General features: G+C 38.1%; 1 long non-coding RNA gene across 1 annotated transcript in view; it reads right to left on the reverse strand.

Annotated features, from left to right (window-relative positions):
* Positions 1-26,973, reverse strand: part of LOC148758477 (uncharacterized) — a 71,623-nt gene that overhangs the window by 43,677 nt on the left and 973 nt on the right. Inside the window, exon 2 of the long non-coding RNA XR_016020616.1 lies at positions 12,714-12,853. This is a non-coding gene — a long non-coding RNA (uncharacterized LOC148758477). The remainder of the gene's footprint in view (positions 1-12,713; positions 12,854-26,973) is intronic.

Here is a 26,973-nt window from a genome sequence, read left to right on the forward strand (position 1 = left end):
AACAACCGAAGGCCATTTATTTTAGGATTTAGACTGAGAATTGATCACAGAAATACAATGCAAAGCTATAGTGTCAAATGTAATTAAGATGTGGACAGGATTTTAACTGCCACACCATTTTGTAAGACAACAAAACAAAGGAAAACTTCCGTACCTATCATAAAACAAATGGCAGTTGAATCATATGAGTAACAAAAGAACCAGCCAGAAATGGTTTTCTTTTTCAATCAAATGTGAACCACTTTGATTCATTTTTGCATTCATGACTAAGTGTTACATAAGGAAGTGATTTCAGTAGGATGAATGAACAGACCTCTTTCCAAATTCATATAGTAGCACATAATTAATTCACAGGATTTCTGATAGTTTAGAAGAGAGGAAATGTGCTGTAAAATCTTCTCCAATGATTGTCTCTAAGCATTAGTTGTTAGGTACAGAACATCCCTTCACTTGAAATTAATGGGGTTGTTCCCAACTCTCAAAATCTCCATTTCTACCAACACTATTGCCCTTCAAATTCAATCAGGGCAGCAGCAGATAGTGGTTAAAAGCATGAACGCTGAAGCCAGACTGGGTTTAAATCCCAGCCTCACCATTTATTAAACGTCAGTGGGCTCCATGCCTCATCTATAACATATAGAGTTAATACCAGCTACTTCACAGGGTTGTTACACGGATTGATTCAGCTCATATATGGACAGTGATTACAACAGAGCCTGGAACGATGATTAATCAGCAGCTGTTACGTGTCTATCCATCTCATCATTACAGAGAACGCATCAGAAGCTTAAGATACAGGCCCTCCCCAAAGCGTTTCTAGTCCACATGGGAAGATCTTGCTGGAGGGGTGAGTCTTACCCCACTTCCCAGTCTGTGGGAGGAGGACTTTTCCTTAAACACACCCCTGGCTTCTCATGTACCTATTCTCGTTCTCCCCAGGAGAAGTGGCGACCCACTTGGACTGAAGTGACTCTGGCAACAACCCCACAAGGAAGAGGTACATTTTCTGATGCAGGGAGAGGCTCTTGTGACCCTCACTCTACAGTCCATCTTACAATTCAGCGCGGTCAATAAGAAGATAACTTAGTTTCCACCTACCAACCATTCGTGATAGTTCTCTCTTGGTTCAGAACTCAGTCTGAGAACTGGAGAACTCTTTATTGAGGAGAGCTTGCAGACCCCAACAGAGCATACTGACCCACAGAAACAATCCAGTGCTAACTGGTATGGTGTGAACCCACCATAGAAATGTTTCCAGAAGTAAGAGTTTGGTGTAGGCTGAAGCAACAGGAAAGAGTTTCATTGCAGTGGCACTTAGATTGGCTCTTGAAGAACGGGATAGAATTTGGATGGTGGGAGGGAAAGAAGAATCTTTCTGTAAGCAGAGGAACTTTTTCCTAAGACTTATAGCATTTGTACTTCTATGCGATTGGAATAAAATATAAAATATTGGTTAAACTTAGAAAGTTATATTCCTGTTTGATGATTACATAGTGAGATAGCCAAGCTATGGCAGAGAAACAGGTGACATAGTTCCTCATTGCCTGGTTTTCCAATCACATGTGACCCAGCTGCCAGGAATGTTCTAAGTACTTTATGCGTATTAAGTTACTTCCTCCTTATCCGTACCGTATGATATAAGTGTTATTATTTCTCTCATTTGACAACTGAGGATACCAGAGTGTAAAGAGTAGTAATTTGTCCAATGTCAGCAAGAGAGAGAACTGGGGTTTGAGCTCAGGCAGTCTGACCCTGACTCTGTTCTTTCACATCATCTGCTTCGTGGTTTCTTAGTCTAAGAGAGGGATCCTTCCTTGTGAAGGGGATCAGTGAAGAGACCAGCCTGACCAGTGTAAAGGTTTAGACTTCCTAGGCTGCAACATGAGGCTGAGAGGCAGGAGGGGCTCATCAATGGAAGGTTTGAAAAACCAGGCACAGGACTTTGGAAGGCGAGATAAAAAGAAAAGGGAAGATTAATTCTGTCATGCTCCTGCTCAAGGACAATTCTATGTTGCTCATTCTATCCATTTCAAAGAAGACTTGAAGGTTTTCTTTTGGTAGACTGGACATTATGTAGATAGGAAGATTTTGGTAGACTGGACATTATGTAAATAGGAAGACATGGCAGGACAAAAACAGAACTTGATCTCTGTGCCCTGGCTGGGCCACAGATGGGCAGGGCCTGTGGAAACATCCTTTCTTTCCAAGTACCTGCCTAGAAGACAAGCAAGGCTGGAGGTACGAATTTAAGGTTTTATGTATATACTAAAGAGCTGAAATCATGAAATGTGAAGCTCTCTGAAACAAACAAACAAATAAAGATGCTAAAGGAGGTAGAAGAGAAATACTGATGGAAGAGGGAATGTGGGCAGCCCAGTGCTGTGGAAATTAATTGACCTGCACAATTTAAGACGTTCCCAGTCAGCTACTTCAAAAAGGTGGTAGAAGATGGGAACTGGTGCAAAGCCAGAAAAAATTTTTTAAATTAAAGTTATTGGGGTAACATTGGTTAATAAAATTATGTAAGTTTCAGGTGTACAATTTTATAATACATCATCTGTATATTGCATTATGTTCTCACTACCCAAAATCTAACTCCTTCTCTCACTGCATATTTGGCCCCCTTTACCTTTTCCATCCTTTCCCCCAGTTTCTCTCCACTCCGATAGAACCACCCTTCTGTCGTCTGTGTCTATGAGTTTGTTTTGTTTTGTTTGTTCATTTGTTACTTTCTGTTTTATATCCCACATATGAACGAAATAAAATGGTTCTTGTCCTTTTCCTTCTGACTTATTTCACTTAACATGATACTCTCAAGATCCATCCATGTTGTCACAAATGGCAAGAAAGATTTCATCATTTTTTATGTTTGACTAGTATTCCATTATATGTAAGTTCTTCTTCTTCTTCTTCTTCTTCTTCTTCTTCTTCTTCTTCTTCTTCTTCTTCTTCTTCTTCTTCTTCTTCTTCTTCTTCTTCTTTTTAAATTTTTTGTTTATTAAATCATTTGATCTTCCAGCAGCCCTGGAAGGAGGGCATTTCCTCATCTCCACAGGTAAACTAAGAGGTAGAAGTTTGCCTGACGTTGCCAAAGTCAACAGCCAGTGAATGGAGGACCTACAACTAGAACTCAATTCCTATTTCAATGTTCTTTCAAAACTGCTATCATTCTCCTTTCACAATATATTGCAAAATTGCTAAGTTAATTTTTTTTATTAGTTTCAGGTGTACAAAACAATGTAATAGTTAGACATTTACACCCTTCACAAAGTGACAATCTCCCTCTCCCAATCTACTACCCCTCTGACATCGTATGTAGTTGTTACAATTCCATTGACTCTATTCCCTACGCTGTACTCCACATCCTATGACATAGATAGATAGATAGATAGATAGATAGATAGATTTATAGTTTAGTATATATAGTATTTATATATGTGTATATATTTATACACACATATACATATATATATATATATATATATATATATATAGATAGATAGATAGATATATATAGATATAGATATATTTATAGTTGACATGCATTATTATTCAGCTTTGGCTTTAGGTATACACTACAGTGGTCAGGCATCTATACCGTCCATGAAGTGGTCTCACTATGGAAATCAGTATGGAGGTATCTCAAAAAACTGGAGATGGAACTACCTTATGACCCAGCAATTGCACTCTTAGGTATTGTGTTTCCCCCAAAATAAGACCTAACTGTAAAATAAGCCATAGCATGATTTTTCAGGATGACACTCCCTGAACATAAGCCCTAATGCATTTTTTGGAGCAAAAATTAATATAAGAGCTAATCTTATTTTCAGGGAAACACGTTATCTTTCCAGAGAAATCCAAAACGCTAATTCAAAAAAATATATCTACCCTTTGTTTGTTGCAGTGCTATTCACAATAGCCAAGACATGGAAACAACCGAAATGTCTATTGGTAGACAACTGGATTAAGAAACTGTGGTACATTTATACAATGGAGTATTATTTGGCTAAGTTAATTTTTAATCTATAATGCATGAAAAATAGTTGTGTAAAAATGGACATCATATGACAATTAAACAAATGCTTTTTACCTCTTTCCTTAAAATATTAGCTACAATGTACTGATTTACTACAGTGTTTTCCCAAAAATAAGACCTAGCTGGACCATCATCTCTAGTGCGTCTTTTGGAGCAAAAATTAATATACGACCTGGTCTCATATTATATAAGACCCAGTATTATATTATATTGTATTGTATTATATTATAATATATTATATTATATTAAAGACCCGGTCTTATATTATATTAAAATAAGACCAGGTCTTAACATTAATTTTTGCTCCAAAAGACACATGAGAGCTGATGGTGCTGCTAGGTTTTATTTTTGGGGAAACACAGTATTATAACAACTCAGTTCATTCTTTGCACCCTCTGTGGAACTGTATTAGTTTCTTAGGGCTGCCATAAGAAAGTGCCACAAACTGAGTGGCTTAAAACAACAGAATTTTATTCTCTCAGAGCTTTGGAGGATAGAATCTGAAATCAAGGTGTCAGCAGGGCCATGCTCTCTGTGGGCTCTAGGGAAGGATCCTTGCTTGCCTCTTCTAGTTTCTGGTCCCTGCAGACAATCCTTGGCTCTCCTTGGCTTTTAGACACGTCACTCCAATCTCAGCCTCCATCTTCATGTGGCCTCCATCCAGTACCACATCTTCTTTATCAAATCATCTGTTGAAGGACACTTAAGTTGTTTCTATGCCTTGGCTATTGTCAATAATGCTGCAATGAATATGGAGTACATATATCTTTATAAATAAGTGTTTTCAAATTTTTCAGGTAGATATACCCAGAAGAGAGATTGTTCGGTCACATGGTAGATAGCTCTATTCTTAAATTTTGAGGAAACTCCATATGGTTTTCCACAGAGGCTACATGAATTTCCATTCCCACCGACATTGTATGAGGGTTCCTTTTTCTCCACATCCTCTCCAACACTTGCTATTTCTTGTCTTATTGATAATAGCCATTCTAACTGTGTGAGGTAGTGTCTCATTGTGGTTTTGATTTATGAAGCCAGGAAATTTAACAATGAGATCAAACACATTGAAGAGAGGAAATGAAACTTGGCTTCTTTTCTCACCCCATTGCATTGGGTAAAGAAAGGGACATCTGGTTCATGACGTGCTCCTTGTTGTTCTCCACCCTCCTGGGCGTGGGGTATTTGTTAAGTTGGCTGGGGTGTTGGTGGTGGTGGTGAGGGATGCACCTTTGAGAGGTTTGGCAATAAACAGAAATCAGGAAAGGGTAGCAGACTTTTCAAATATCTTTTAGAAGAACTTCAGAATGCCCAGCCAGTGTTATCATATGTGTATAATCCTTCCTATGCAAATATCACGATTACATCATTAATAAGATGTTTATATTAGTGCAGTTCCCACCAGGAAAGCAGAAATCATTATCATTGCTTGAAACAGGGGATTTAATGCACATGATGTATTATGTAGGTGATGGGAAAAGACGAAAAGCCAATCAGGGCACAGTGAGGCAACCCAGAGATTAGCAACAGCAGGAAGCTCCTTCTACTCCTAGTCTAGAAGGTCGAAGAGAAGAGGCCAGTTTCATACAGCAGATGCTGGTAATGGTGGGTCTATCAGGGGGAAAGCTAGATGATGAAGGGGTGCAGCTTCTGCCAGAGCACCCCTGGAATAGGGATGGAGAGATACTCTAGCTTTTCCCTTCCTTCCACTCTCCCATCTCCCTGGCAGTAGGCAGTCCCAGCTGGACATTAGCTGATCAGGGAGCCTGGAAAATGCAGCCAGGAGGGGTCAGGCCCCAGGATACAGAGCAAAGCAGGGGACTGGCAATGGAGCACCTGAGGGCAAACACATCCGAGACCTACATGGTGTTCTTATAACGCTTGGTCCGTTGTGGGGACGGTCTCTTCCTCGTGGAGAGAAGATAAGGCCCACTTGCGGCGAAGGCATTCCTCTGGGAAGTCACCACAGCCCTGCCATCTGATTTCTTTCACCAGAAACCAATTAGACCCATTCTTCAGCTTCAGTTACAAAAGAATCAAGGTGTCTAACTGTAGCTCTCCTAGTAGGCCATACAGTTCGGGTACATGGAGGGAGGCACTGCAAGCTAGAGAGTGAGGACTCAGGTTGAAGAGCCCACTTCCCTTTTGAAGCTGTGAGGGAGCTGCTCTGCCCTGATGTGGGGAGCAGAATGGGACACGGGCTGGGAGTGAGTGCTGGAGGCTAAAGAGTTGTGGTAGGAATACAGACCCTGACCTTGTAAGCCAGAGGGTTTATATTTTTCGTATACATTCTCTTTTGTTTTCTTTTAGTATTTTGGTACATTTAAAGAAGACATTTTAAACCCCTATGTGTCACACTGATGTTAAGGAGATGGGCAGGACAGTGGGGTGGATTTTTGTCTAAGCTTGTGTCATAGCTTTAGAGCAGCAGTGGATCTCTGGGGCCAGTGGTGGTGGGGGGACAGACATGACAGAAGCCAGAGGGGAAAATGAATCCTGAACAGAAGCTCCAGGTGCAGGGAAGCAGCTGGTTAGGTGCCCTGACTGTCTAAGTCTAGCACTAAGCTTAGTACTTTGGGGTTCTAATATTTATTGAGAACTCGCTAATGCCATGTACCGTTATAAACATTTTGCCTATGTTAGCTAATTTAGCCCTAATAGCAACCCTATGAGGTAGGAACACATTACAGATGCAGAAACTGAGACTTAATGATTAAGTACCATATTTTACCAGATATAATGTGCACTTCTTTGACCAAATTTGTGAGGGAAGAATAAGGATGCACATTATACATGAGTAGTACCAATTCTGTATCTATATAAATGTTTTTAATCCTGTTATTTATGCTTATGAGTTAAAAGTATAACTCTAGAAATTAATAATGATATCCATATGCAAAAAATAATACCCTGGGATACAATAAGCGGTTTTGTTGAATTTACGACAAACTTGCAACGATTCGAACTCAGACAAGCTGTCTCCACAGCCTGTGAGTTTAACCATCACAGGGAATCTGAGCACCTTGGGAAATGGAAGAGAAAATGCCTGTGGAGAAGGAGAGAAGATTCTGGAAAAGGTAAAATGAGGGAGGAAGACCTCAGAAAAAGATGGGAAGGGCTGGAGAGGAGAGGACAAGGGACTGGTTCTGTGAGTTCGTGCTGCATTCAACATTGCATCAGCCAAGGGTGAAAATTTCTGTGGTGAATAGAGAACATTGTTGTACAGTCTGTGTCTAACTATTCTAATAGCTAGATTCCCTGTGGACCTGCTGTCTGTTGTTCCTCTTGGTTCTTATTTATACTGTGTCCTTATATTTCTGGCTATCATTGAGAGTCGGGGTTGTATTTGAAAAATAATTTATAGAAATATTTTGAAGCCTAGACTTACATAAGCATCCTCAAAAAAGACTTTTGCTTGTTTTGGGGGGTGCTGGCAATCTGGGGTCAGCTTAATTCAAGTTCAAGGAGGTTTCTGGAACCACAGATGATGGTAAACCGAGCCTTGGATGAGCTGGTAAATTTCTGATTTGCACTTTCCCCTATGGTTGGGGAGGGCTTTTGGGTCGCAGGCCAAAGCAAAGCATTACTTCGTAGGGGGAAAGTGACACAGAAAGTGTGAGAAAGCAATTAATGATAGCTATACATTCTTAAACAGTCGGTTCAGCATTTCCTCTCTCAGACCTCTGCTTTCTCTGCTCCTATCAGTAATGGTGATTCTGGGCTATTGATGGATGCAGCTGGCATGGTGACAGGTCAGCGTAGGGAGCACAGTCAGTAAACAGGAGAGAACAACAAGTATAGAAGTGGGTGAGCGGGAACTCAAAGCTGAGCTTTTAGAAAAACTCTGAACAATCTAACCTCACTCACTCTGCTTACGTCAAAATCAGTAATGAGAGTGCCACAAGCTATGACATCCTCTCACAACATGAAGAAACAATGAGGATGGAGGTGGTCCCTGTTTAAGCACAAAAGGGCCTGGCCAGTGGGCTCCATGACCTAGTTTTTCCAGTCATAACGATCTCTTGGCTGCTAAAGGGGCTCCCAGGAACTGATGAAGGTAAACTGAGTACCATGACTCAAAATTGGCAGAAATGGGGATGGTCAGTATCTGGGATTTGATTTTATTTCATCCTGTTTTTTAGCTAGTACATTAGCCTGTTGCTCTTCATGGATGCTGGCAGAAGACATCTATTTGTTCTTCAGAGGGAAGGGACTTTAGTGCTCATGGAACAGCAAACAGCACATTTGCACTGGTTCCTCTTGCCACCTCTCCCTGGGGCCCCAAGTCCCATGGGGGTAACACAGAGGGCCCAGATAGACATGTCCGAAGGGTCAGTAATGCAGCAAGTTGCATTATAGGGGAAGACACAGATTTGGGAAACCCATTGTTTTACAACCAGCAGTAAACAGCCTCCCCTTTGTCCCAGAGGAGACATTGTCACATTCCTCAGGATTGCTCTTTACAAAAAACCCTGAGAGGTGGCCTAGGTAAAGTGTGGTCAGGGTCTTTCTTTCTTGGTATAATCAGCAAGAATGTGCAAGGACACTCAAGGCTGGTGGTAACTTTCCCAACAGAGATGGTGTAGGGGGATGACTTAAAATGTGTATAATCTTAAAAATATATTATTTTCCATTTATATTCCCTAAATTTTGGTCACCTGACCTGGGCCAAAGCCCCAATTGTTAGGATTCTGCTACTTATGTGATCATAGTCTGTCCAGCTAGCACGCTTCCTCCACTATTTCTCGCCTGAAAATTTCTTCCTCGTGTAAACCAGCTGTGCTTATTTTCAATTATGTTCTTTTGCCTGCTCTGTTTATTTTGAAAGCAGCATGCACAGTGGATGATTGCTGATTTTGGCACTAAGAAAGCTGCGTTTAGGTTCGAGCTCTACCATTTGCCAAATAAGAGACCAACATGACCATCAGGAAACTCAGGTAGTAGACTGGGGTAACAGACAAACTTCCCTGTATAATATATACTATATTATATTACATATATATAGTATATAATTTATAATATAATGTATGTAATACTATATATTATAATATATAATATACATATAATATATGATATAATATAAATATATTATATCATATATTATATTATCATTTTGAAAGTCAAATTTCTCCTCTTCCCCCTAAAACTTGTTCCTCTATCTGCATTCTTTCTCTCACTTCAGGACACCGTGTGCTACCCATTCAGATTCCCCATATTTATGCCTCTGCATCATCAAGGCTTGCCACTTTACCTTCTGAGTATTGTTCTTACCCTTTTCTCACTCTCCCTGATGACATTGTTTATCAAATATTTCAGCTGGAATCATTCAACAGTGCCCTAAAGAGCTTTCAGCCTCAGGCTCAACACCTTTCAATGGATCTATCTAAATATTGCCTGATCTTTTCATTTCCCTCATTTCAAATGCCTCTCATTCTCACACAGTTCAATCTCCTTACAGCACGATGTTTTTTTCCCTAACTTCTTCTACACCTCACCTTGTATTATTTTACACGATAATATTTATTACTTATTTCCTGTATTTCTCAGCACATCCCCTTTCATGGTGTTTTACATCTTTCTGTTTTTGATGTTTTTCCTACCTGGAATATCAATCTTCTCTTCGACTAAGTCCTCTCTACTGCTTTAAAAAGCCGGGTCTAGTAATGGCCAACGACATGATACAAGAAAAGAAAAGTAAAAGTATAACATTGGAAATGACATTATAATCCAGAAAAACTCAACATAATCAACAGGAAGATTACTAAAAGCAGTAAGAGAATTCAGTAAGGTAGCATGGTCAAGATAGCATCCACAAATGTCCATCAAACGGGAAAAGGAACATTGAAATAAAGTATGGTACATCCATATAATGTGATGTTATGCTACTGCAAAAAAGAATGAGAACACTCTCTACACCCTGACATGCAAATATTTCCAAGCTACATCATTACTTTTAAAAAGCAAGTTGCAGAACAATGTGTATAGTGTGCCTCCTTTGTGTAATGGAGAAGGAGGGATTAGCATATTTGTGTAAGGGAACTCCTGAATAATAACAAGAAATTACAAGTTTTTGCCTTTGGACAGAGACAGTGGAGAGGGCTGGAAGTAGAGAGTAGACAGTATGGGAGCCAGACTTTCCACTTTATATTGTTGAGTTTTAAATCATGTGAGTTTAATATCTATTCAAAAGACTTACAACAAAAACAAAAGAAAACACAAAACCTCAAGTATCAGCTCTGTTCCTTTATGTCTAACTTCATATGAGAGGAAGTCCAGTGAGGTGGCTGGGAACCAAGGTTTGGCATCGGGCTGACCTGGGTTTAGTCCCACGCCTCCACTTACCAGCTTTCTAAGCTTAGGAAAGTCATGAATTCCCTGAGTCACAATTTCCTCCTTCATAATTTGGGAATTACAATCCTCAAAACAACTCTTTTGGGTGAATATTAAGTGTGATAGTTTGTAATGTGATTAAAATAACACAGTACTTTATATAAAATCAGCACTTGGTATTTTATACATACATACAATATTTTATACAGAGGGTACCAAAAAAATGTATACACATTTTAAGAAAGGAAAAAACTGTATTAAAATTGCAATACTCAATATATACTGATGAATACAAATCACATTTGGCTTCTGCAATTACAAGGGGTGCTCAAAGTGGTTACCATCAGCGTCCAGACACTTCTGATTACAGCAAACTACTGCTTGAGCGAGACTGACCAAAGTGTCCACTTGTATACATTTTTTTGGCACCCCAGTATACACACACACACACACACACACACAAATACATATACATTATGAACATATACATTTGTATATACATATATCTATATGTGTGCATATGATTAACACACTGCATTGAAATTATCAAATGATCTGTTTGTGTCTATATGTCTCTTCCTCACCTCCCCTACCCCCACTCCAAACCAATAGTAGGGAACTATAATTTATTCATATTTTTATCTCTAGTACAACATACTGTACTGTAGTTGCTCAAGAAATATTTGTTAACTTGTTGACGAACTAAGCTTGGCTGGTTCTGAAGACTCTGCACAGAGGGAAAAAAACCAACAAGAACATTGTGAAAAATCTCAGTTAAGTCATAACAACTCCGAAGGTTGGTATTATTGCAAGTTCCTTCTTTCCCTATCCCTCACCCCCAAGAAGACCAGAAAAGTATTTATGGACCAATCCGAGCAAAGATGGAGTCTTTTCCTTTCCTATCATAGTTTCTCATTAGATAGAGTTGAAGGTTGAGTTAAGGACAAATAGTGTCCCCAAGGTGGCCTTGTCAATGCCCTCTCCAGCAAGCAGTTCCTCCAAGTATGCACACTTTGGAAGCTTCAGATCCATACTGCACATAAATTTGCTGCTCACACTTGGCTTGTATTTTTTGGGAGCCCAGATTTCAATAAGCACAAAAATAGACAATGCTAAAAGATTTCCTTGAATTAGTTTTAAAGGGAAAATCCCAGTTTAGTTGGGCAGGAAGCCTTGCCTCATCATCTTCGAGTAGTAGTTTGGCTTAGTATTGAAGTTGGGTCCACTGAGAGTCCCAATGGGGTAGAGTGAAGCCTGATTATCTCACTGGAGCAAAATCTCTGGCTCCTGAGAATTTGGCTTTGACTGTCATTACCAGGCAGTGAAAACACCCCTTCCTTTTGGACACTGACATGGCAGTGTAAGGTCTTCTGCAAGTTTCCGACCCACGTTGCTGCTTTGCATCAAGGCACGAAGTTCAGGTCTCTTATGTGGTGCCTAGGATAATTATGCTTTTCCCCCCTTTAATTTATTAAAGTATAGTTGACATACAATATTATATTAGTTTCAGGTGTACAACATAGTCATTCAACATTTAGATACCTTACGATGTTATCACCATGATACGTCTAGTAACTGTCACCGTACAAAATTATACTACGGACTATTTTACTTATGCTATAGGTTACATCCCTGGGACTTATTTATTTTATAACTGGAAGGTCGTAGATAATGATTCTTTCAAAAATATTTTAGGTTTGTAATTTTTCTGCATGCTTGATTTAGCCACTAGACTCATTTCCAGGTATTGGGAAGTTATATAGAAAAATAAATTTATTTTATATAGAAACACAAATTTGTAAAGACCCTTTACATATCTATTTCATATGCTAACAGCATTCTTTACCAAAGAATTCACTCACAAGATTTCCTAAAACAAGAAAACTGGCCATATCACTTAAAATGTTTTATCTAGCTGAATCTGAATTTCTAAAATTTTATCTCATACACAAGCGGTGTCTCTGATGTGTGTTGTATGTGTGTGCAATGCTATGGATTAAGTGAAATACCAATGTATGCATTTTCCTTTTGCAATATTTTCTCTAGGTATATTTCTGAGTCAGTGTGGGAAACTGACAATGGCACTTAGAGGCTCTGTGGACCTTTGTGTCACTGCTATCTATGCCACTGCAGTCATGTGATCCACTCCACCACTCCTCCATCCTGCTCTAATTTTTATAACCATGTTCTCTTAGTTTGGATAATATGCATAGAATGGGATGGGGAAAATGTTTAATCACAAGCAGCCCACCTTTTCTTGTTATGACGGGACATTTGAATGACATTTGTGATCTTAAAGAGAGCAGAGGTTTCCTCTAAAGGAGGAATTGGTGAAAATCCATTATCCTACCTTGACTGGAAATGGGTGTTCCTCCTGCAGATGTCTGCTTTGTCAATGGCCTGCCCTCCTAGAAGACCTTTAAACGTTTCCAGAAGTGGAGTCCATGGTACACAGCATTGCCTCGCAGGGCTCAGGCATTCTTTCTCCAGCTAGGATTAAGGCAGGTAAGAAATAATGTGGACTTTCAAAATGGGTGCTGCAAGCTGGAAGCCAGTAGAGTAAATGCTGCTCTTGGACACATGTTATTGGACTCACACAATATTTTAACAATCAGGCCATTTTTACATACATATCACGATTTCTGGCTTCTTAGAAAAATCAAGCCATATTAGCAATACATGATCTTCATTCTGGTATGCGACCAAGGGGCGGGACTGAGTCTCAGTGTCCCCTTTAGATGGGGAGGGCTCTCCTCAGTTCATGGCAGGTCCTCCACTCCTGACGAACCCCTCCCTACCCCTCCACCCATTTACATTACTTGCCTGTTCCATGAGGGCATTTGAATTGATGACCTCTTATTTCAAGTGTTATTTATAGCTCATATTTAAGCATATATCTATCATGTCTCAATAAGAGGTCTGCTCTGTACCCATCTAGTGTAAATTAGATTACTGGATTAGTATGCAGTTTTATACAACATCTAATTTGTAAATGGCAACACATAGTCATTCAACATTTAGATACCTTACGATGTTATCACCATGATAAGTCTAGTAACTGTCACTGTACAAAATTATATTACTGACTATTTTACTTATGCTATAGGTTACTATTTTACTTATGCTATAGGTTACATAGCTCTCTCCTAGAATGCTATGTTGATTGAGTTCTTAGTGTGATAAATATTCTATTATATGCATATTAATTTCTCTTCCAAGTCATTTTCTCATGTTAGAGACATTAGTCAGTGTGTTTGGATAGGTGTCTTAGAGAAGTCGTCAATATGTTGTGAAAATCAATCTTTAGTAAAATTTCATTTAGGTTTTGTTTGTTTGTTTATTCTTTTAAGTGTTCTTGTTCAATTACTTCTTTGAATTTAGATTCTCCTGCAGTTTCTGACTTCCAGGCAAAGGTGCATGAATGGAATTTTGATATGTTAATGAGATAAAAGCCTCATTAGAATTCATCAGAAAGGCAGACAGACACAGCTACTCCTTCATCTGCAGTGAAGGAAGTAAGGGCTTCTCTCAGAGTACTAGGTTCTTTTCCTGGAGCAACAGGATACTTTTCATCTTTCTCTTCTCTTCCTGATCTACTATATTCTAACTTTACAAATGATTTTTTTTTCTTTTTCTGAGCTAAAGAATAAAAATGGAAGATTCTTTCCACTTCTATATCCAGGAATTGAAACTCACCATGTTTATTCCAAAACATCTCCTTCTAGTCTTCTCCCAAAGTTGGCTGATGTCCACATTTATAATACGCTAATATTTCCTATAGCTACTATAATTTGATTACTTCCAACATGAAATATTTGAGTCTCTCCTGTATTGCTGTCATTAGGATAGCCAGAGAGAATACAGGTATGAACCAAGGATAATGCCAATTTTCAAAAACCATCACCTCACACTCTTGAAATTTTACCCTGATGGATATATTAGCAATGAATCCAACACAATGGGATAGATGTCACAAAACAGGTATGGACAGAATGCTATGAGAACACAAGGGAAGAAATACATTATTCTGCCAGAATTGCCAAGAGAAGCTTCTTGGGGGACAAGGTACAGGATTTCAAAGGAAGGATGACTAACAGTTTTGCCAAACAGATGAAGACAGGTGGGTACTCCAGGCAGAGGAAAGAGTCTGTGTTAAAAGTTCTTTACGGGCATGTATTCTGTTGAGGAAACAGTGGATAATATGGCTAAAGTGGAAAATAAACAATACCAGGGCACTTAAGAGGGCATTCTCAACCATGCAATGCAGTAAGAAATGCAGCCTAAACTCAGGTGGTGGTGGAATGGATTGGAGAAAAGGGGCTAATTTCAGGATACAGGTAAGAGATGAAGGAGTGGCAGCAGCAGGTAAGGGTACCTCTGAAGTTTCCACCTGGGGAGCATCTCTGTATGCAGCACTATAATCAGTGGAAGAAAACCCAGGAGGCAGCAGGCCTGTGGTCAGCCAGCGAGGTGAATCTGTTGAAAGACCTCTTTTGCTCAATCCAAATGGTTGTTCTTTATCTTTTTTCTGATGTGACCAAAATTTTTCTCTTGTTTTCTAAGGTATCACTTTCCTAAATTTCTTCTTACCTATCTGATCTCTCCTCCTCAGGCATGCAGAAGAAAAGGAGTGATGAAAGGCGGCTATCTGTCATTGGCCCACTCTTCCCATCTCTTATCAACACTCTCTCACTCTGGTAATTTCCCATCTCACAGCTCTTCAATTACCACCTGTGGGTAACTGACTTCTAACTCCACACCTGTATTCTTCATCTCTCTCTGTGTTCCAGACCTTTTGGTGCAACTGCCTACTGAACCTTTCCACCTGGGTATCTTGTAAGCATCTCAAATTCAACATCCATAACTGTACTCATCTTCCCTAGCCAAAACCTGCTCTCATGTGTTGCTCATCTCAGTAAACGACTCCTTTATCCACTTACCCAGGGATCCCTCAATTCTAAGTTTCATGGGACCATTTCAGCCTTTAGCACAGTGAGTGGCCCACACATAGCAGACACTCAAATATTGGTATAATAAATGAAGAAGGCAGAATAGATTCTTAGGTTTCTGGCTTCTGTCAACCCTCCTGGAATAAAAGTCACCCTCTACCCTTTTCCCATCATTCTTTAGCTTGAATTAATTAAATTAGGCACATTTGCTTCAGAAAGCCTTTTTTGACTACCACCCTAACTACCTCTCTGGTCTGCTAAGTTCCATAATTTCCTGCCTACACCCTAACCATAGCACATATCGTATAGTTTCCATGTCAATTTTACCCATGAGCTCACTGAGGGATGAAGCAGCTATCTTCTTTTTATCCTGAAGCCTACATGCTTCAGGATAAAAGGGAGGGAAGCAAGCAAAGAAGGAAGGAAGGAAGAACAGACGGGCAGATATCCTGTGGGAGATATTCAGGACATATTTGGAAGTGGGTGTGGAGCTCATAAGAAAGCTGTGGCAGAGAGATTTGAACTATTCATGACGCTACTGGGGTGATTGTTTTCGCCCTGGAAGATCTATGACGGACAAACTCCTGTGTCTACAGGGGCTGAGATGGAAGGTGATATAAGTATTGGGTATACAGCCCCAAAGAGTACTGAGGACAGTGAACTCACAAGGGCATGCTATATCCAAAGGGAACAAGCCAATAATCGCTATGTAGAAATGCTGGCCCAGTGTAGCTAGATCCTCTAATTTTTTTCCAAAGGCATCAGAAATCCATATTTTTGAATGAATGAGAAATCGTATACATTTTTAATGCTGGTCAAACTAAGCATTAGGCCAGATTCAGGTCTTGGCTTGACAATTTATGATTTCTGGTACAAAACACTGAGGAATGTTGACTTATAAACTATGAAATTGTATATATATGGCAGGAAAAAAAACAGAGGCTACAATTCAAAAAGGGACAGTAAAAAGGTAAATGGGGGAATATATCTACAAGAACATACCCATCAGTCAATAGCTGAGTTAATTTCGGAAACACATGTTTGAAGAAAGAGGAAAATTTATAAAGGGATCTGTCAGGTAATGAATATTGAATCAGGTAACGATTATTGAATCAGGTCCTTGGTTTGATTTCAGAGTAGGAATGAGCTATGTGTGAAAGAGACCCAGCACTGAAAACTGAGAGATTTATTCAATAGTGGTGGATAATTTTTTAGGTACTTGTGGTGCATTCTGCACAATAATTACCACTACAGAAGAAGTGAATATCATAGAATCTAAATGTGAAAATATGTCTAAGTCAATGAACTCTCTACTCACCTGAAGAATGAATCACACAATTTGGGAAATTGATTGTAATTAAGAATTAGACTATGTTTTAAATTGTATTAAAATACGTTTACACTATGAGCATTACAGAACACCATATGCACTTATGACTTCATTAAATCCTGTTACAACCGCATGAAGTTGTTTTTATTTCTATTTTGCAGACTAAGAAACTAAGTTTCGGAAAGATTAATGTGTTCATTCATTCATTTGACATATATTTAGTTGATTTAATATACTGGGCACACAGTAGTGAAGGAAGCAGGTAAAAATCCTTGCCCTCATGGAACTTATGGTCTTGTTGAAACCAAGTAGACAAAGAGACACAGTACGTAGCCTTCCTTTCAGTCATAGCACTATCCTTGAATCCAGGCCTTCTATTAAATCTCAGCTACAAAGCTTCTAGCAAGTGGTCAATATGCTTTAACCATAGTAGTTTTGAGTAGCCAGCAGGGGCAGACCTATGATTCAGACAATGGAAGTTGTCAGGCTAGCTAAGTAGCCACTGGGCCAACCTCTAGCCACGTGACTTCAGCGGCGATCCTGGTCTCTGCAGTTGTGTTGCCTGCTCTGTGACAGCGGGGATAATAAAATTTGCTCTGTCCATGGAAGAACTGATGTAAAAATACAGCAGGAAATAAGATTTCAAAAGGTGGAAGTGCTTGTAAAATCCTATGTACGTATTTGTGTAATGCTTGATACATTTAACAAAGAGTTGCCAAGTAAAATATATAGTGTTATTTATAATACTATACAATAGCTGAATACAAATATAAATTAGTCAATGGTGAAATTTCCAGGATCTCAGAAAATTTGGGGGTGGTGTTCTGGGTGGCTGAGTTAATTTTCAGGTTGTTGATTTAAAGAGAATTGTCATTGAGTTGCCCTTAGAAACAGTTAGAGCCAGTATCAGAGGGGGACCCAGACTCATGAAGAGCTACTGAGAAGAGCTGACCATCAAGAAACAAATAAGTGGGCACCCCCCATTCATTCATTGAAGAAATACTCATTGATTGCCCACCATGTCTGTTTTGTTCATTGCTATATCCTCAGTGTCCAGAACAAACTTGCTGTCCTAAAAAGGTTTGCATTCTAATAAGGGGAGATAAGTAATATACAGATGTGTTTATGTTACATAGCAAGTGCTACAAAGAAAAGTAGCCATGGATGATGGAAGGCAATGGGAGGGAGGGAAGGAGATGGTATTCATCAGGGTCATTAAATCCAGATGCCTCAAAAATCACTCAACCTCAGTGGCTTACCCAACAAAGATTTATTTTCTCACAAAGTCTAATTGGGGTCAGTGACTTAGGAACCCAACTTCTCTCCATCTTACTTCTGGGTTGTCCAAGGAAGGAGAAGAAAGGAGGCATGGAGAGCCACACTGACTGAATAAAGTGAAGGCATGGCATGGTGGATCTCTGGGGGAAGAGGGTTCCAGGCAGAGAAAACAGCAAAGATAAAAGTCTGAGGCAAGTTCTGGTTTCTGGTCTGGCATATAGGAAGTTTGGAAGTTATCACTCCATTCTAATGAGGAGGACCAAAGTTTTGTTACCCCAAAATATGCCTTTTGGGATACTGATTTCTAAGTTGGTTATTCAGAAACAAAAGACTCAGAATCTTTGACCTTCCCCCTTACCTGCCTAAAGGAATTCAGATGGAAAAAACCTGCTTAAAGGAAGGCAGCATCATCTTAGTATCCAAATATAAACTAGATGTAGCAGACAGGGAGAAATCCAGCAAAGCCTGTTTGTTACTTCCCTCTGTGTCCTATCGTTACTGGGTAGGCCTGCAAGAATTTGTTTAACCACATTTGCTTTTTTTCTTTTTTATCATGTATATGCCTCACACACTGATACCCCCCTCCCCCATCTACTACCCCTCTGACATCCACACAGCCATTACATTTCCAATGTCTCTATTCCTAATGCTATTTCTCACCTACCTGTAAATTGCCTGCTTTCCCTTTGAAATCCCAGACCCCTGCCCCTCTTCTTAGTCCAAAAGGGCATATAAACCTCAACTGCCTAGTGTGTCTTGGGTCTTATATTCTTTTTTTTTTTTTTTTTGATAAATTGTTTTCAAGCTTTGTTGTGATTGGATTTAATAGTTTAAGGTTCCATCTAAACAATGCAAAATCTTTGATTAAATTTAAGTCAATCATTGAGGAGCTTCTGTGATCCTTACATCAGCTTCTGTTCCTCTGTCCCTGACACCTCACGCTGCCATTTTGATGTCTCTCTCTTTTTTTTTTTTTTTTTAATTTATTGGGGTGACAATTGTTAGTAAAATTACATAGATTTCAGGTGTACAATTCTGTATTACATTATTTATAAATCAGGGTCTTATATTCTTATGGCATCTCCGAATGTATATCCATAATAAATTTTGGACATTTTCTCCTGTTACTCTGTCTGATGTTAATTTGATTGTTAGCCTGGCTAGAAGAACATAGAAGGCGGGAGGAAAGGTATTCTTTTTGACACCTGCACTAACAACAAGTAAAAAGCTGAAAACTGAAAAATCAACTCTTCTTAGATCCATAAAAGAAGTGAAGTCATAGGGAAAATTGGAGAGATCGACAGGTAAATATGGAAAATCATAACCTACCAGAGCAGAAACTTCAGTGGGAACCAATGCTGGAGTGGGAAACTGTAATTGATGACTTGCTACAGGTTTATTGTGGACGACTTCAAGAGTTACAAACTCCTGGGAAGTCTCACAGTTTTGTGAGCTTTACTCCCAGGTTCTCACAATGAATTTCAGAGAAAAATCCCCTCGTGCTACTGGCTGGGGGAGGGGAAAAGGAGCCACTTTGAAATATGCCAGATCACTCTGTTCATAACAAGGTCTGCCCTCAGGAGAAACTATTTAACCAGAGATTAATAATTGGCTGGAGTTTTATCAGAGCCTAACTCACCTGGGAAAGAAAAATATCTAACTCCAGCCCAGTCTAGCCATCCTGTCTAACCAAAGGGGAGGAATAAACCTGAGAAGCACATGTAAAGTTCACAGTCCAGAGGTTCAAGCTCACTAAAAGATGGGACCTAATCATCAGACTATAAAAAATGCTTCCCTTCCACCTATACCTTACTACACATTACTAAAGGCTTTTTAAAAATAGTTCCTTTTACCCAATATATCATGCCTGGCTATCAAGAAAATATTACAAGGCATTCTAAGAGGCAAAAAACACACTTGGAAGAGAAAAATAGACAGAGAGAGAAAGTATCAGCACCAGATTCACCTATGGTAGGGATATTGGGATTATCAGATTGGGAATTTAAAACAACTACGATTAATATACTAAGAGCTCTAATAGATAGACAGCATTCGAGAACATATGGGAAATGTAAGCAGAGAGGTGGAAATTCTAAGAAAGAACCAAAAAGAAATGCTAGAGATCAAAAACACTGTAATAGAAATGAAGCATGCTTTTGATGGGCCTATGGTAGACTGGACATGACTGAGGAAAAAATTGCTGAGATTGAGCATATCTCAATAGAAACCTCCAAAACTGAAAAGCAAACAGGAAACAAACAAAAAAAAAGCTAATAACTGTGGGACAACCACAAAAGATATAACATAAATGTAATGTGAATACCAGAAGGAGAGGAAAGAAAAGGACAGAGGAAATATTTGAAAAAATGACTGAGAATTTTCTCAAGTTTATGTCAGATACCGAACCACAGATCCAGGAAGTTCAGAGAATACAAAGCAGGATAAATACCAGAAAACAAGAAATAAAAACAAAAATATACAGCTAGGCAAATCATTTTAAACTACAGAAAATAAAAGATAAAGAAAAAAACCTGAAAGAAGCCAGAGGGAAAAAATACCTTACCTGCAGGGGAGCAAACATGAGAATTATATTACACTTCTCAGAAACCATGTAAACAAAAAGAGAGTGGAGTGAAATATTTAAAGTGTTGAGAGAAAAAAAACACCAACCTAGAATTCTGTACCCTGAGAAATACTTTCTCAGACAAATAAAAATTGAGATAATTTGTTGCCAGTAGAGGCCTTGTAAGAAATGTTGACAGAAGTTCTTTAGAAAGAAGAAAAATTACAATGGTCAGAAACTCATATATACATAAAGAAAGGAAGAGCACTGGAGAAGGTAAAATAAAAACTCATTTTTCTTTTCTTTTTTTTTTAATTAAAGTTTATGGGGGTGACAATTGTTAGTAAAGTTACATAGATTTCAGGTGTACAATTTTGTATTACATCATCTATAAATCATATTATGTGTTCACCACCCAGAGTCAGTTCTCCTTCCATCACCATATATTTGATTCCCTTTACCATCATCTACTACCCCTCTCCCCCCTTACCCTCTGGTAACCACTAAACTATTGTCTGTGTCTAAAAACTCATTTTTCTTATTCCTAATTGATCTAATAGATATCAGTTTGTTCAAAATAATAATAGCAACACTTAATTTGAATGTATTATATATACATACACATCTATGCTTATGTATGCATATGTATATGCTTCTGTTTGCTTATATTTAAGTGAAGTGGATGATAGCAATGATACAAGGGACAGGAGGAATTAGTATTATTTTGTTATTACAAAGTACTAACACTACTTGTGAAGCAATATATTGTTATTTGAGAGTGAACTTGGATTGGTTGTAAATGTATGTTGCACACTATAGTGCAACCACTAAAAAATAAGTATAACTGATATGCTTAGAAAGGAGAAAAAAATGGAATCATGGAAAGCTTAATTAAAAGCAAAAAAAAGGCAGAAAAAGAGTGGAAGACAAAAATGGAAACAAAGAGCGAGGGCAACAAATCAAAAGTAGTAACAAATATGGTAGATATCAATCCAACTCTATCAATAATTATTTTGAACATCAATGGTCTAAAGGCATCAATTCAAAGACAGATACTATCAAACTGGATCAAAAAACAAGACCCAATTATATGTTGCCTACAAAAAATCCACTTGAAATATAAAGACACATATAGATGAAAAGAAAATGGATGGAGAAAGATATACTATGCTAACACTAATCAAAAGGAAGCAGAAGTAGATAATATTAACTTCAGAAAGAGCTTGTTTTAGAGTAAGGAAAGTTATCAGAGATAAAGAAATGCATTACATAATTATAAGGGCTCAATTCTCCAAGAAGACATAACATGTATGTTCAAACAACACAGTGTCAAAATATATGACACAAAAACTGATAGAACTGCAGGGAGAAATAGATGAATCCAGTATTATAGCTGGAGACTTCAACACTTCTCTATCAGGAATGGACAGATCCAGCAGGTAGAAAATCAGTAAGGAAATAGTTGAACTCAACAACACCATCAAATCACTATATATAATGGATGTGTATAGACTTTATTCAATGGCAGAATACACATTTTTCTCAAGCTCACATGTAACATTTACCAAAATTGACCACATTCTGGGCCATAAAACACACCTTAACACATTAAAAAAAAAAAAAGAAATCATGCAATGTCTATTCTTAGACCACAATGGAACTACACTGGAAATCAATAATAGAAAAATAACCCCAAAATCCCAGAATATATGGACATTAAACAATACACTTCTAAATAACACATAGCGCAAAGGCTCATAATACCAGCATGGGCCAGGGAGCTGTGTCCGACATAACTGGACTGAGAAACAATGGCTTGAACTGGAGTAGGGGGGAGGTGGAAAAAGGGGGGGAAAAAGAAAGATTTTAAATTAGTTATCTAAGCTTCCACCTTGAGAAACTAGAAATAGAAGAGCAAATTAAATATAAAGTAAGCTAAGAAAAGAAATAATAAAAGTTAAAGCAGAAATCAATGAAATTGAAAACAGAAAATCAATAAAGAAAAATCAATAAAATCAAAAGCTGGCTCTTTGAAAAGATCATATGTCTCAAGTCAGGCAAAGAAAAAAAGAGGACACAAATTACTAGTATTAGAAATGAAAGAGGGGATATAACTACAGATCCCATTGTACATTAAAAGAATAATAAAGAACTACTATGAACAACTCTATGCCTACAAACATGATAATCTAGTTGAAACGGACCAATTCCTTAAAAGATATGCCAAAACTCACACACGAAGAAATAGATAATCTGAATAGGCCTGCATCTATTAAAGAAATTGTATCAATAATGAATAACCTTCCAAAACAAAAAGCACTAGGCCCAGATGGGTTCACTGGTAAATTCTACCAAACATTTAAGGAAAAAAAATATGCATATTCCCTACAATCTCTTTCAGAAGATAGAAGCAGAGGAAACACTTCCTAATTCATTCTGTGAGGCCAACATTACCTTAATACCAAAATCAGACAGCTAGTGCAATAAAGAAAAACAGGAAATAAAAGGCATACAGATTGGAAATAAAACTGTGTTTATTTGTAGGTGATACGATTTTCTATGTAGAAAATCCAAAAGAATAAAAAACAACCCTTCCCCTCCCCCTAAAAGAAAAATTTCCTGGAACTTTTAAGGGATTATAGCCAGGCTGCAGGATGCAAGGTTAATTTACAAAAGCCAACTGTTTTCCTATGCATACTAGCAATGAACAAGTGGAACTGAAATTAAAAGCACAGTACCACTTACATTAGCACCACCCCAAAAAGAAATACTTAGGTATAAATATAACAAAATATGTACAAGATCTATATGAAGAAACAACAAAACTCTGATGAAATAAATCAAAGAACAACTAAATAAATGTAGAGATAGTTTATGTTCATGGATAGGAAGACTTAATATTGTCAAAATGTCAGTTCTTCCCAACTTGATCTATAGATTCAATGCAACCCAAATCAAAATCACAGCAAGTTATTTTGTAGATAGTCACAAACTGATTCTGAAGTTTATGTGGTGAGACAAAAGACCCAGAATAGCCAACACACTATTGAAGGAGAAGAACAATGTTAGAGGACTGACACTACTCAACCACAAGCCTCAATCTAAAGCTATAGCAATCAAGACTGTATTGTATTGGTGAAAGAATAGATAATCAATGGAATGAAACAGAGAGCCTGGAAGTAAATTTACATAAATAGAGTCAACTGGTCTTTGACAAAAGAGTCTTCTTGACAAATGGTGCTGGAACAATTGGACATGCAAAAAAAAAAGAATCTAGACACAGACTTAACCCTTTTCAAAAATTAATTCAAAATAGATCAGGGACCTAAATGTGAAATTCAAAACTATATAACTCCTAGAAGACATAGGAGAAAACCTAGATGACCATGGGTATGGCAATGACTTGTCAGATATAACTTCAAAGACATTATCCATGAAAGAACTAATTGATAAGCTGGACTTCATTAAAATTAAAAACTTCTGCTCTGTGAAAGACAATGTCAAGAGAATGAGAAGACAAGCCTTAGACTGGGAATAATATTTGCAAATGACATCTGATAAAAGACTGTTGTCCAAAATATTAAAAAAAAAAAAATCTTAAAACTCAATAAGAAAAAAAACACCTGATTTAAAAATGAGCCAAAGACCTTAACAGATATCACCAAGAAGACATACAGATGGCAAATAAGCACATGAAAAGATATTCCACATCATATGTCAGTAGGGAAATGCAAATTAAAACAACACTGAGGTATCAGTACACATTTATTAGAACGGTCTAAATCTGGAACACTAACAACATCAAATGCTGATGAGGATGTGGAGCAACAGGAACTCTCATTCATTGCTGATGGGAATGCAAAGTGGTACAGTCACTTTGGCAGACAGTTGACAGTTTCTTACAAAACTAAACATTCTCTTACTATACAATCCAATAATTGTACTCCTTGGTATTTACTCAAAGGAGTTGAAAACATATCCACACAAAAATCTGTATAGGGATGTTTATAGCAGCTTTATTTATAAATATCCAAACCTGGAGGCAACCAAGATGTCCTTCAGTAGCTACTATATTTCCCCGAAAATAAGACCTAGCCAGACCATCAGCTCTAAAGCGTCTTTTGGAGCAAAAATTAATAAAAGACCCGGTCTTATTTTACTATAATATAAGACAAGGTATAATATAATATAATATAATATAATATAATATAATATAATATAATATAATATAATATAATATAATATAATATAATATATGAGACCCGGTCTTATTTTACTATAAGACCCGGTGTCATATTATACAAGACCGGGTCTTATATTAATTTTTGCTCCAAATGACGCATTAAAGCTGATGGTCCGGTTACGTCTTATTTTCGGGGAAACAGGATAAGTGGATAAATAAACTGTGGTACATCCAGGAAGTAGTATATTATTCAATGCTAAAAATTAATGAACTAAAAAGGTATGAGAATACATGGAAGAAACTCAAATGCATATTACTAAGTGAAAGAAGCCAATGTGAAAAGGCTATATACTGTATGAATCCAACTATATGTGACTCTTGAAAAGACAAACTTACGGAGACAGTAAAAAAATCAGTGTTTGCCAGGGGTTGGCGGGAGGGAGGGATTGACTAGGCAGAGCACTGAGGAGTTTTAGGGCAGGGAAACTATTTTGTAACACTATAATGGCAGATACATGTCATTATACATTTGTCCAAACCTAAAGAATGTACAACACTCAGAGTAAATCCTAACATAAACTCTGGACTTTGGGTAATAATGATGTGTCACTGTAGGTCCAATTGTAACAAATGTGCCACTCTCATGGGGGATGTTGATAGTGGGGGAGGCTTTGTATGTGTGGGGACAGATGTATCACGTTGGTGCAAAAGTAATTGCAGTTTAAAAGGTTAAAAATTGCAAAAGCCGCAATTATTCTTGCACCAACCTAATATATGGGAAATCTCTGTAACTTCTGCTCAATTTTGCTGTGAACCTAAAATTTCTCCTAAAAAAAAGTGTATTAAAAAATGTCCAAGGCAGAAATATGCTTGGCTTGTTCCAGAAATAGCAAAGAAACCACTGTGGCTTCTCTGTAGTGGAGGAGAGGGATAGGAGGCAGAGGCCAGGCCACCAAAGGCCTGTCAGGCCAAGGGAAGAAGTGTGAAGATACAGTTGTGTGGGGCCATTTAGTGTCCCCTAATGACTTGTTTTTACAAAAATGTGATAAATAGAAATAATTGATAGTTACAATGATGACTGTGAAACTAAATTATGAATAATATGCTTCATTTTCTAGAGAAAGCTTTTAAAAATACATTATTGTATCTGCATTCAAGACCCTATGGGATAACGTTTTTCCTGCCACTTGGGTGCCACAGGGCCAGCTACCATGAATAGCCTGTCCCTGTCCCTCACGAAGCTTGATGCCTAGCCTCCCACCAGACTCCTACCAGCCAAATGCTTGTGCACTGGTGCCGCAAACAATCTGACACCCAATAGTTCCTCAACCATTGTTTTTATGAAGCAGCCCAACCCATCTGTAAATGTAATCACTTCAAATGCCTGGTAATTTTCACACCTGAAATAAATTCTTAGTCTCCCTGTTTCAAAGCCTGAAGTATTGCAAGTTTCATGTTACTTTAACTCTTGAACCTAAAAAGTAACTACCAGAAGAATGAAACTAAATGTTTTTATCTTAAATATTCTAAGTTAGTTCCTCATGAGTGAATAAGTAAAAGAAATTGTACTCTAGATGTTTAGTAAATGTTGACTCCATGTTTCTTTATTTCCCCCACTTCTTCCGCCCCCCCCCCCCCCCCCCCACTTCAAGCCCGTTGTTTCTCAGTCAGGCAGCCCAGCTCTAGGGACAGCCATTGTTCACAATCTTAGCTGTAAAGCGCGAAGCTCACCGGCCTCAGCATTAGGAGCATGGCGCTCCAACCACCTGAGCCACCAGGCTAGCCCCTGACTGTGTTTCTGACAGCATAAATTGTTGACACTGAAATTCAATGACCTCTGTTGCTTACTGTAAGAAGAGTCTTAACCTAAAATGTTCACCTAAAAATGTAATTCAGAATTTGCTTACTGAATTGAATTAAGGTTTTGTATTAGAAATAAACACTGTGGGAGTAATTCTGGTATACTGTGTTGGTGGTTTTGTGCAGGATGCTTAGAATACCATGGCCCTTACAATAATTGTATACTCTTCTGGCCTCTTTCCCAGATTTGCTTGAAAAGGGTCAGAAGACAAGTTGAAATTAATGACACATGAATGCTGAATGCCAATTAGAGGTGTCTTCAAAGGAATAATTAGGCAGACTTAATAAGGGGATTATGAGAAGAAAAAGCTTTGGGCAAATTATACATTGAAGGAAAAGAAGATGCGAAACAAAGCAACTAGAAGAGATTGGAATTAATATTTCAGGAAGTGATTTTTTTTACTTACTTGTCTTAAAATGATACAAATATGTACAGTAAGACAGAAA

This window comes from Rhinolophus sinicus, chromosome 3, assembly GCF_057876585.1.
Source record: "Rhinolophus sinicus isolate RSI-liver-muscle chromosome 3, RSI-T2T, whole genome shotgun sequence".
In the NCBI taxonomy this organism is placed as follows: Eukaryota; Metazoa; Chordata; class Mammalia; order Chiroptera; family Rhinolophidae; genus Rhinolophus; species Rhinolophus sinicus.